At 50.9% G+C, this 12320-nt stretch overlaps 1 long non-coding RNA gene across 1 annotated transcript; it reads left to right on the top strand.

The window, feature by feature from the left end:
- The first annotated feature begins 31 nt into the window (after positions 1–31).
- On the top strand, positions 32–4511 carry LOC132526035 (uncharacterized). Its single transcript, XR_009542432.1, has 3 exons — positions 32–227; positions 573–699; positions 3696–4511. It is a non-coding gene; the product is annotated as an uncharacterized LOC132526035 (long non-coding RNA).
- The last annotated feature ends 7809 nt before the right edge of the window (positions 4512–12320 follow it).

Below are 12320 nucleotides of genomic sequence, written 5' to 3' on the forward strand. Positions count from 1 at the left end.
ATTTTGAGCTTGGCCTGCTGCTGCAAAGGTAGGCACACATCTTTGGGGATGGTCATGAGGCTGGACACAGGGGAAGGTACATCATTCCTCTTAGTATTATAGGTCTGTCCTTTGCAGCTGGACAAATAGTTTTGTCATTCTAGGTCACACTGGGTGAAGAGATGCTTCCCTTGGCCTCACAGACAAGCTCTGAGGAAGCAATTTGCATCTGCTTTTGCCTTTATAAAGTAAGTAACCTAGGTTCATTCCAGCTCCTCGTGGGATTGTCACTTAAGCCTCCAAAATGCCCCACACCTGGCCAGCTGAGCAGGTCCTAGTTGCACATAAATCCCCTCAATGGCTGAAGGTAGTAGACGTGCTTCTAGTGATCAATTTGGAAGACACCGTCCAGCCTCCAAATGGGTCAGAGAGAACACTGACGTATGTTGCCCCTGGCTGAGTAGTTTGGCCAGTATTTTCTCAGTGCCTTCAATGTGCTTCCCCGGGGGAATCTGCCAGCTTTACTTTAAAACTGGAGTTGAAGCTTCTTCAAGGTCTTTCTCCTTCCTGACTATTACTTCCAATCCTGCCAGGAGCCCGTAAACCATCTCTCCGGGATTAGTGAGCCATCTTTGAGGAGCGTATTCTGTTCACCTACAGAGAAGCCAGTCTCAGCTGAGTGGAGATTTACGTTTCCCAGAGGTGCTCCCAGAGGCAGAGGTGAGGTGACTGGTCTCCCGGCAGAAAAGCCAACCGAGACAGTGGCTTGGATTCTGTCCTTCCCCTGGGCCCGAAAATGGGATAGTTCCTGTGTTCAAAACTGCTCTTACTTTCATGGTGATACCTTCTTCTCTATCATGTATTGGAGAACTCTTGTTAAATTGAATAGTATCCAAATTTCTATCCACATTTCTCTTCAGTCTTTTTGTTTTTTTTAATTGGGGTATAGTTGTTTTACAATGTTGTGTTAGTTTCTACTGTACAGCGAAATAGAGTTCCCTGTGCTATACAGCAGGTTCTCATTAGTTATCTCTTTTACACTTATTAGTGTGTATATGTCAATCCCAATCTCCCAGTTCATCACACCCCCCACTTTCCCCCCTTGGCGTCCATACGTTTGTTCTCTACATCTGTGTCTATTTCCGCCTTGCAAACCGGTTCATCTGTACCATTCTCTTCAGTCTTAAATTAGTGATTCTGCTCAGTAAACTTGAGCAAAGGTCCAGAACTAAGCACTAAGTGAAAGGTGAAGTCATTTTATAACGTTTTAGTACATCTGTACCTTTTCCCACCCCAGCACCAGGCCAGGCCAGCTGTCCATCTACCAGAAAATGCGTTCTATTAGCTGTCCTCTGTGCAGACCTTCACTTGATCTACATGGAATCATTTTGACCGGGACTTAGCTCACTCTTTCTAAAGAGAATATTCGTATTATTTCTATTTGTTATTTATTTGTATGGAACACACTTGGGCCAGGCCATATGTGAGCTTTGTTTTCCAACTGTGTACCTCTTTACTATCTGGGGATCTGTGGCCTTGCTTTCTCCATTTACTTTCATGGCTGTGAAAATAGTTACTCTTCTGTTTCAGATGTGTTTTCAGTGACTGCTAGGCCCACTCCAGGGCACTGATAATCACTCTGACACCTCCTGTGCACCACGGCATGGAGGGCTGGGCTTCGTTATGACCCACAGGGACACAGTCTGCCCAGGACAGTGCAGAGCAGGTGTTATTTCCAAGGAATGCAAATGCCAGTCAACACTCTGACTTGAGTAAAAGACAGGTCAAGGCAGTAGGAATATGATAAAAGATAAATGCCAGCGGGGGGCTGGGGAGAAGTTCAGCCGAGGAGAACAAGAGGATGGCAGAGACGGACTTAAATCACAGAAGACAGGAAAATGGGTTGGGGTCAGGGGAGCAAAAAGAGAACAAAGTGTAATTAATAAGGAAGACTGGTTGGATAACAGCACATGGTTCTGCCAAACCCGGAAGCAGGAGTCAGAGGACGAAAGTGCTCCTGGGGTAATTAGAGAGGTCCCTGTCCTAGGCCAGTCTGCATTAGGACTGGCCTCTCGTGGCCTGGTCAGCAGCACACCTGGGTGAGGACACAGGCTGAAGAACAAAGACCCGGGGAAATGGCAGCTGAGAGAGGCCGGTTGTAAGAGGCCGCCACAGAATAGTCCTGACATTTTGAGTAGGAATGTTATGCTGCGTAGGGAGGGGAGAGGAGAAAAAATTCAAAACGCTTCGTGCTTATCACTGAAATGCTTTGTTTAAATAATTCTGTTTGACTCCAAAATGTAAGTTCCAGGTTAGAAAGATTGAAAGCAGCCAGTCTTGAAAATGAAGCTTTTTAAATTCCAGCCCTGCTGTTGGAATAGAGAATAAAGGCTTTGTTCAAACACGCATTCCCAGCAGTAAGCAGAGCTTTGAAATTGGCCAGGGAAGTTGTGTTCCATAATGGCTGCACTTGGCTGGAGACCAAGAAGCTGTGGCCTCTGGGAAATGACCCTGGGCTGGATATTTTCCATCTGCCCCCCCAGAACCACTCTGCCCTGCTCTGCCCTCTCCACTCAGAGAAGTGATCTTTCAGGAGTGAATTAACAGGCTCCCTTGGCCTCTGGCTTCGCTGGGCTTCTGTCAGTGGGGGACACCAACAGGCACTCAGGGAGGGGAGAGGTCTAGGCCTTGATTCCCCCAGTGCTGGGCCACTGGGAAGTCACTGCATTCTCTTTCTATAGACCTGAGCTCCTGCCGGCAGCGCTCCCTCACAGCTGTGTTCCCTGCCCCTTCAGGCTAAGACCAGGGCTATTGCCTTGGGGACTGTGTCTTCCTTCATGGGTTTCCCTAAACTCTCTGGTACCTTTACAAGTGGCCTCTTTGTTAGATTCTCAACTACCCCGTTTGAGTGAGTACCATCTGTCTCCTCCTGACACCCAAGGTGATCCAGACCCTTGTCAGTTCTGCATTGTTTTGACCTGGGGCAGCTTTGTCTATGGTTGCCAATCTCCTACCAAATGACAGTAAAGTGAAGAGCAGAGAGCATAAATGGGTTCTTCCTGAAACAAACTGATGCCCTTGGGTGGTCACTGGGGCTTGAGCGAGGGGGTGACAGGGGAGATACTCCTGAGGTTGGAACCTAGACCCAGTGAGATAAATCTAGCATTGCCCAGGTGGATCTGAGATTGTGTGGACCCAGAAGGCTGAAATTTAGGTCTTAAATTCCAACCATGGCCTCTGGGAGCCTAAAAGAAAGCCACACTTGACTTGTAACAGCCAAGAGGACCTACAGGCTGGGACGGGAGCTACCCTCGCCGTCTCCTGGCTGTGGACTCAGGGCTCAGCAGAGGCTTCCAGGGCAAGCACAGGCAGCCTGAAGACAAGACGTCTCCCTGGGCTGTGCATTTGTTTCTTCTCTACAAGTGCTAAGGTCCCTTTACAAAGCATTTTAAAGTAAAACCTTTCGCTATTCAGAGGCCTCGCATAGTTCAGTTTTATTCTTCAGGATCCTGTGCTTTCCTGGGTGAGCAGGCTCAGGCTTGGGATTTCTGCTCAGCACATGGTTACCGCTTCATTCTCTCATGGGTGAGCCAATTTTCTTTGCTTTTGTTCTTCAAAGGAAGACCATAAGCAATGTCTGTCTTGCTTTTTTGTGGCTGCCTTCCTCAGTTGCTGGTATAATCTGCTCTCTCTGTTCCCTAAATTATCCGGAGCAGCCCTCAGCCGGAGCCATGAGGATTCCCACCACTGCCCCAGTGGCCTCACTTCAAGCAGCAACACACAGGAGACAGTGGAACACTGGGAGGATTAATAGGGCTATGGCAGTGTCACCACTGGCTCTCTTAGAGCCTTCCCCTCTTGGTTGCCTGGTGCCACCCCAGACATCTTTGAGGGACCCAGCGAACTCAAGGTGAAGACCTCAGAGGACCTTCTCCGCAAAACATGCAGTGGTTCCTGGCCTGGCACAGAGGACAGACCCACAGATGCAGTGCAGACCCCTCCCCCCAGCATGAACTTCTCCTAAGTGGACTCTGCAGCATCTCCAGACCAGACATATCCTTGGCATTGATACAGAGGTTACATAAATCTCCCTGCCCTTGGGGGACTGAGACAGCTTTGACCCTCTCACCCACAGCGGGGTCTGCAGACAAGATCCTGACATCACCCTGTTGTTTAGGAGAGACTCTTTTCATCAGCACAGCAAGCTGTCTCCATCCCCGGGGCAACTGTACCGTCCCAGGAGTCGGCATTTCCAGTCTGACCAGGGGCAAGGCAGCAGCCAGTATTTCCTGGTCCAGGCACTGGTTCACACTGAGTTTACTAGAGATCAGAGTCCCCTTGTTAGCTGGACTTTGAGCTGTATTAGTGGAAGCAATCACTGTCTCTTAACTAAAGCCCCTCTTCAGGGTCATAATGTAATAATAGCAGCAACATCTACAGAGCACTTGCCACATGCCAGACACCATCCTGAGCCCTTTACACGTATTCTTCTAATTCTTTTATCTCTAAAGAGGAATAAATTAAGGCACAGAGAGGTTGAGAAATTTGTCCAAGGTCACACAGCTAAGAAGTAGCAGAACCAAGATTTGAACGTAGGCAGCAGGCTCAAGTGTGTCTCCAGGCATTTGTAGTTCAGGCCTGAGACTGCTGTAAAGTTCAATCTCAGAGTTCCAAAAGGCCAAGTGGTTCCTGAACATTCTGTCTTCCAGCAAAAGTCGAGGTAATTTTGTGAAGTTTGGGCCTTGAGGTTTCGGAACAGAGTAGGATTATTTTGCATGCTAATAAATTTGAGTAAGACCCACCCGCAGCCAGGGAGAGCTGCATTCTGCAGGACTTTGCATAATAAAAATAAGTTCTAAATGCTCTAACAGGTCATTGTCAGGAACAGTCTTTAGAAGCCTTTGAATATGTTTTTGACAGAAGAAAGAAAAGGGGCTCCATTGCCTCCTCGGGAATTCACGCCCTGTCTGTGCAAACATGATAGATTGATGCTTACCAGGCGCCAAGTGCTGTAATTCCCATCGCAGGGCAGTGGGGGTTAAGAATCACTATAAATGTTTTGATTTCCCATATTTCTTCATCAGGTAGTGTGTGTAGCTGTGAAAATATGGAGTTCACAAGTCAGCTGCTGGACCATTTCTCCACCTCGCCCTTCTCCAGTATCTCTAGCATTTGCCATCACTTACCACTTTAAGATAATGCCAGGTGGAGTGATGATTTTCCTCGTCATACAGACAGCTCCCTAGTTCAGGGAGCACAGACTGTTTCTGAAGGCTCGGACCCCTTCTGTGGTACAGGATGAGGCAAACATCTGCTCTGGAACGAAGCCCAGCAGCTAAGGGTGACGCCACCTGCCAGCCGCCACCCATCTCTGAGTCTGCTGCCGGCGGCTGGTCCCCGGAGGAGAGAGGGAGTTCTTACACAGGATCCTCATTGCTGTTTTGGAACTTTGATAGAAAGGGCTTCTAATGGAAAAGATCCCAAAGCCCATTGAAATGGGTAATTTTTTACAAGAGTTGTTTTCCCTCCAGAAGCAGTTACCTGGTTGTGGCTTGACATCCTTCCTCCCATCAGTAGAGAACTTAGTCGTCCAGCCACTTGAATTTTATAGCAACTTTCAGCTGACTCTCTTTTTAACACAGTCCCTGACCGTGAACCGTTGTTGGGTGCCCCACCCCGTATTCAATCTCAGCAGGGATGTCTTGCCTGCAGTACACTCTGCTTGCCTGGAGGGGAAGAGCAGTCTGACCACTGCCCACGTCTCCTTTTTCCTCCATGTTGACCAGCACCACACTCTGCAGCACCAGCACGAAGGACCAGGAGTTGCACAAAGAACTCAGTAGAATTGGATTGAGAGACTCAGTCCTTCATCCAAGAAGTGTTTATTGACCATCTACTATGGGCCGGGCACTGTGACAGGCACTGGACAGAAAATGATGTAAAAGACTGTCAAGGTCATTGCCCTTAACGAGCTTGCAGTCTTGGAAGAGGGAGGGAAAGATGATTGAGACCTATACAAATAGTAGAATAGCTGTGTATTGTGATTAGAGCAATAAAGGAAAGAGTAATGTAATAGAGAATAACAGAAGAGAAACCTTATCTGAGAGCAATTCTGAAGATGCTTGAAGGCTAAAGGGAAGAATGCTTTAGGCAGAAGGAAAGGGGAAAGAGCTTGTTGGGTTCTAGGACTTGGTCCAAAGGCCAGAACAACACGGGTGAGGGAGAGGCAGAGGCCAGGTGCTGCACGACTTCAGGGGCCACGGGAAGGAACCTGTTTATTCTCAACACAGCAGAAAACCATCAACAAGTTTTCAGCTGGGGAATGGCATCTGATTAAAGGATCTCTGTGCCTTCTCTGTAACAAATGACTCAAGTGGAGCAAGAGGTGGGAGATTGGTTAGAGGACATGGAGTAAGATGGTGGCAGAGAAGATGGAGAGAAATAGGTGGATATGAAATATGTTTTGGAGATAGAATTGATGGGATCAAATGATGAGTAGATGTGAAGTGTGAAGAAAAGGGGGCAGGGGGTCAAGATTGACTTCTGGCTTCAGTAACCAGACTGATGGTGGTTTCACTCACTGAGGAGGACCGAGTCAGGGGTGGCAGTGGACCAAAGAGGGCTAAGCTGAGAGGCCATCAGACCTTGAAGTGGAGATGGCTGCTTGAGATGGACTTAAAGTCTGGAGTGGATCAAGGTGGATGGAGAGAGGGGAAAGTGGCCTAGAGGAGAGAAAGCATGTGAAGAGAGACCCAGAGTTAATCGTGAGTTTTTGCATAAGGGCTTCTGGACACTGGGCAGGGGTCACAGAACCCAGGGCCCAAGGGAGACCCAGGCATCCAGGCACCATCTTGGTTACCCAGCAGCCTGTGTCCCTCGCTCAGGAACTGGGCAGTGACTGTGCTTTGGCAAGAACAAGGATGAGAATGGAATGGGATGACATGAATGCCATTTGGAGAAGTATCCCTAGGGGATGTGGCCAAACCTCCTTATAGGTTGATTAAGCGAATCTGGATAGTGATAGGTAACACCCTCAATAGCTAAATCATCATGCGATAGCCTCCCATCAGCAGTGAATGAGAAGATGATGGACCAGATACTTTCCTGAAGCCCAAATTTGCAGAATCATGGACTATCTGCTCTATTTCTTCTGCCCAACTCTCCCCCAGGGGAGGGATCCCGACATGCAGCCTCAGGGGACACGCCCCCTGGGATGGATGGGCTCCCTATGTCTCAAGGCAGATGAATTCCACCGTGGAAACACACAAGTGCTAGAAGAGTCTTCATATTAACTGACACCTGCTCCTTAGTTGCCCCCTGGGAACTATTTAAAGTCTGTTCCTTCTGCCACGTAACGGCCCCTTAGGAATTGAAGGTATCCCCATAGCCCTGTGAGCCTTCTCTAGTCTAAATGTCTCCACTTCTCTTGGACTCCTCCTCAGATGACATGTGTCTTGGCCCTTCATTCTGGCTCATCCAAAATGAACCCAGGCCTCCAAGTGTGGCTGCCACCCCCAGTCCTCTGGACACGGGGCCCCCATCCCTGGGGCCCGTCATGTTCCTATTAGCAAGGATTTGTGGGCAGTCTGGTTTGAGTTTACTAGGACAGGCTTTAATGACGATGTGTCCCTGAAGCATTTTATTTTCCTATCGATGTCCTTGTGGCAGACTCTCGGTGACCACGAAAGAGCCCCTTCCCAGCGGGCTGCCAGCAGGGAGCGACAGAGAGTGCACCCGGGTTGAGTCTGCGGCACGGAGCCCTGAGATTAGCCGGGAAGACAGACTCACTTTCCTCAAGTGTCTGTCTATTTACCCACTGAGTTATACGGAGAGGGGGGAAGGCGCAAACTGAATCGTAAGGCTGCTTGCCCGAGGATGCGTTAGTGGCTTCCCACTACTGGGTGGCACTGTGGGGCAGGAGAGGCTCGCAGCCTCAGACGGGACCTGTCCCGGGCCCTCCCAACAGGACGAGCACAGGGACACAGGAACATCTGTGCCTAAATTAAATGGCTCTGAGCCGTCCCCCCGGTACCAGCAGGAACCTGAGTCTTTGTCCGAGGATTGCCTCCCCAGACCTCCGTGAAAATTCCTGGGGCTGCTCACGTGTGTTCTTGTTCACGTGCTGCTCTTTGCCTGAAGCAGAGGCTCAGACGTGACCCTCGAAACCAGGGCATAACTTCTGAGGCCCTTGCCCCTCACTTTTCTCTCCAGGGCTTTTGCTTCCCCAGCTTCTGTGCAGCTCCTGGGGAGCCAGGGGCTGTGGCAGCCGCTGCCCGGCAAGATGCTATGTATCCAAAGTGATGAGAGCCAGGCCCAAATCGCAGGTGTCCCACCGAGACGTGGTGGGACGGAGCAGCCCGGGCACCTCCTCGTGTAGCCCCTGCTGCGGACTCAGCCTTGTGTGGTGGTGGATGTGGGTGGTGATGAGTGCCGAGGTGCCTGGGATGTGGGATGGGAGCTGCTGGACGGGGAGGGGGTGGAGTTTGTGGGAGGAGGGTCACTGTGCACAGAGGGACTCGGTGGGAGGGCCCTCGGAGACCTCTCAGGCCTTCCCCTCTCCCAGGCCTCAGGGCGCCCCAGGTAATCCTGACACACAACAGCTCCGCTTCCTATCTGGGCCCCAAAGCGGGTAATGGGATTTGCAGGCTATTTTCAAATGTCAAGGAACGTCGTGGAGAGAGCATCTCTGTCTGTGATGAATGGCTCTGGCCACACTCATACCTGAAGTTTTTGGGTGACAAAATCTTTCAAAACACAGAGTCCATAAAAGAAAAGGCACCTTTGGGGTGAAAAGGGTAGGATGTGGTCCAGCCCCTCTCTGTACAGCAAGGCTCAGTGAAAGGGCTGCTCGGCCGCCACTGGATTAGAAGCCAGGCAGGTGTCCCAGTTGGAAGTGGGAGCTGGGAGCTGGGTGGTCTCTCAGGACTCTATATTCAGGATGTCTCCCATGGGACGAACCTTCCAGATCCAGGACAGGCAGAGCAGGCAGAGGCTCCAGCATCTCCTCAGCCAGCAGCTTCCCTCCTCCTTCCCTACGAGGCTGCAGCAGGAGCCTAACCCTCAGGGGGCGGGGCCAGCAGGAGACCCTCAGCTGACCTGGGTTTCTTGGAATACCCTTTATCAATCATGCACGGGTCCCCATCACTGCCTTTGGGGGTTAAGAGATTTAAAATGAGATTGAATGTTTTTTAGAGAGGATTTGTGAAGATTAAGGGGTCTGCAGTGCTCCCACCTTGGCAGCAGGACAACTGCATCAATCCAGGGCTGTGGGGTATTTACTGGTCATTCTGGGTTAATGAGGACACCATTTCTACCTTCCAGGTTTTGCTTTGGATTTGACGTGTTTAAAGGAAAATGGAGGATTTTACAGGGTGTGAAAGGGCACAGTCAGGTCACTGATTTTGATGAATGGACCACCTTCCGAGGGATATGGGACACCAAGGAGGAGAGAACAGACACTAGCAGAACAGCTTCAGATTCTGCCACGGAGGGGCCTTTCCTACCCGGGCAGAGTGTTGGGAACTTCAAGGACTGTAGGAGCCAGTGTGTGGCAGCCAGAAGACGTGATATGGCTTATTTAAAAGAGATGAAAAGCAAGGGCTGCCAGACAAGGCGTTAGGGCAGACCTCGTCCACTTGCAGAGATCCCAGCTGATGACGTAAGCACCCAGGTGGGAGGAAGGAGCTCTCAACTGTGCCTCAACTTCTGCCTTCTCCTGGCTCGGGCTAAAGGTTTTACATAACACCCCACAAACACACACACTCGTGTGCGATCTCTGACCCTCACTGCCTCGGGGAACGGGTTTGAGCTGCTCACATGACAGGCTCAGACACAGATGACTTACATTCACTGTCTGCCCCACCTGCCCAGGATCCAGGTGCCCGAGACTCAGCCGAGACTCCTGTTCCCAAGAGCCCTGCCCCAGCTGGGTATCACTCAGTGATGCCTGGGTTGGAACCACAACACTGACCCTGCTCATTCCCCCACGGCCTCTCTGGACACTTTTATGGGTGGCTGGCTCAGGAAGGAAGCAAGGGGGTGCACGTGTCCTGATGGAAGTCTGGAAATTTCAGTGGCCCGAGGGCCCAGGCAGTGGACTGTGTTCTCCAAGCTGAATTTCCCCCCAAGGCTCACCCACCTGCTTCCATTTTCTAGGCAAAGAGAATTCTCAAGTAAGTTGCAGACAGCTGGCTGCTGGCAGCATGTATGAACTGCATATTTACTATTAATGAATATAAGCTTAAACAGATTATAAAACAATTCTCTGTGAACTTGAAAATCATGCAGTAGTTCTATTATTCTTACCTTGATGGTGCACTGCTAGTTATTCAACTAATACAGATTCTAGGGGTTCATTACCAGTAATGAGTTTCTTTCTGTGCTGCAATGTGGGGAGGGATGGTGAGTAACGTGTACCTCCAAGGTAGGAACAGGACGGAAATGTTCCATGTTTGCACCAACGTGAATGCCCACCTCCAGCCCTCAGCAGTGGGAAGTTTTATGCCGGGAACCCTGTTTTTGCAACTATGTATCCCTACACATTGCAGGGTTAACCAACAAGCAACTGAGTGGATAATGATGAAGCTAAATTAATAGTAGCCTGTAGCTAATTAAAACCACAACCACTCAGGAAGGCTCGGACCCTGCAAGTGCACTCAGGTGCCGCGGACTCTCAGGGGGGCTGGGCGTCAGGATCTTCCACAGACTGTGGAAACGCACTAAGAAATTTCATTTAGGCTACGTGATGGGGAAGATGTTATTCGTTGAAAGTCCTCCACTTGTTTGCAAAACACTGCTTGGCGGGTCCTTGACTAGAAGAAGAGAGCGACAGGCCTGAATCAGAGGGAAGTGTTGAGGGAGCTATGGGGTCGGGGAGGCGCGCCCATCGCTCTGAGAGAGTAAGTTAGAGGAGCACGAGATGGTCGAAACCCTCCATTTGTAACGTGACCTCTGCATCAACATCCCTGTTATGGACTGAATTGTATCCCCCCTCCCAATTCATATATTGAAGCCCCAATCCCTAATGTGACTGTATTTGGTGGTGGGGTCTGGAGGGAGGTAATTAGGTTAAATGAGGTCATATGGGTGTGGCCCTGATCCAATGGGATGGAGGTCCTTATAAGAGGAGACATAGGAGAACTCCCTGTCTCTCCCTGCTGTATGAGGCCACAGTGAGAAGGCACAGTCTGCAAGCCAGGAAGAGGGCCCTCGCTGGGAACCAACCCTGCTGGGCCTTGATCTTGGACTTCCCAGCCTCCAGAACGGTAAGAAAATAAATTTCTGTTGTTTGGGTTACATGGTCTGTGTTATTTCATTATGGTAGCCCAAGCAGACTAATTCAATCCCCTGCCTTTATTGATCTACCCCTCCTCCCGACTTGCAAGGTGCCTGAGTGCAAGGGGTGGGGATGGAGCCAAACGGGCTGGGCTCTGTGCTCTGAGTGCCCCTGAGGTGGGCTCAGGTAGACCCAAGAGCAGAGTGAGAGGCGGTGGGAGCCCAGAGGCAGAGAGAGGCACGGGAACTTGGAGAGGGCTCTGGAATCCCTCCCACAGGCCGTGTAACTGAAATGTGAGGCAGCTGGGAGCTCAGGTGAGAGCCAGGAGGCACACATAAGTATTAGCCTTAGCAACCTCTAAGGCTTACATCGCTTCGCATTGGTAAAGAAGCCCGGGGTGAAGGAAGACAGGGAGGAGGGGAATGCATGTGATTCGTGGCTAAGAGCCAGAAAAGGGCCTGCGCGCTTGGACTGGTGGCAAGAGGAGGACCCTGAGCTCCCGAGGCTACAGCCACAGCCCCGCTTGACAACCACTGCTGGAAGGTAGGAGTCCCAGGATGTACCTAGGAGGGAAGCAGCTTGGGCTCTTCCAGCTCAGGACAGTTGTGCTTTTCCAGGGGCTCCAGGCCCCACTTCCTGCTGACTGAGCCTCTGCCGCTGGGATGAGCCACCTGCGAAGAGGGTCTGTCCCAGTGGCAGTGGAGCCAGTGAGACCTGGTGATGCTTTGAGCCATCGGACCTGAGGCCATCCTAGGCTCCTTGTGGCAAGCCCACCCCCCGCCCATTCCCTACCTTTCTTCCCTCATATTCTTCCCAGCCATGCCTGGCCTCAGCCCGGCCCTCACACTGTCACTGCCATCCTCTGCCAGGCACTGCCCCCCCTCCATCCCTGTGCCTTTATCCCCGGGGTTCCCAGGAGGGTGGCAGTAGGGATGTCTTACCAACATCACCTGGGAAGCTTTCTCAGCATCCATGTGTGGCTGGGCTCTCCACGTGTAGCCGCGCCCTCACAGCGTGGCTTTACTGTCTATCTCCCGGCCCCTGAGCCCGGGCTGGCCTGTGACGT

Source organism: Lagenorhynchus albirostris, chromosome 9, assembly GCF_949774975.1.
Source record: "Lagenorhynchus albirostris chromosome 9, mLagAlb1.1, whole genome shotgun sequence".
Taxonomy (NCBI): domain Eukaryota; kingdom Metazoa; phylum Chordata; class Mammalia; order Artiodactyla; family Delphinidae; genus Lagenorhynchus; species Lagenorhynchus albirostris.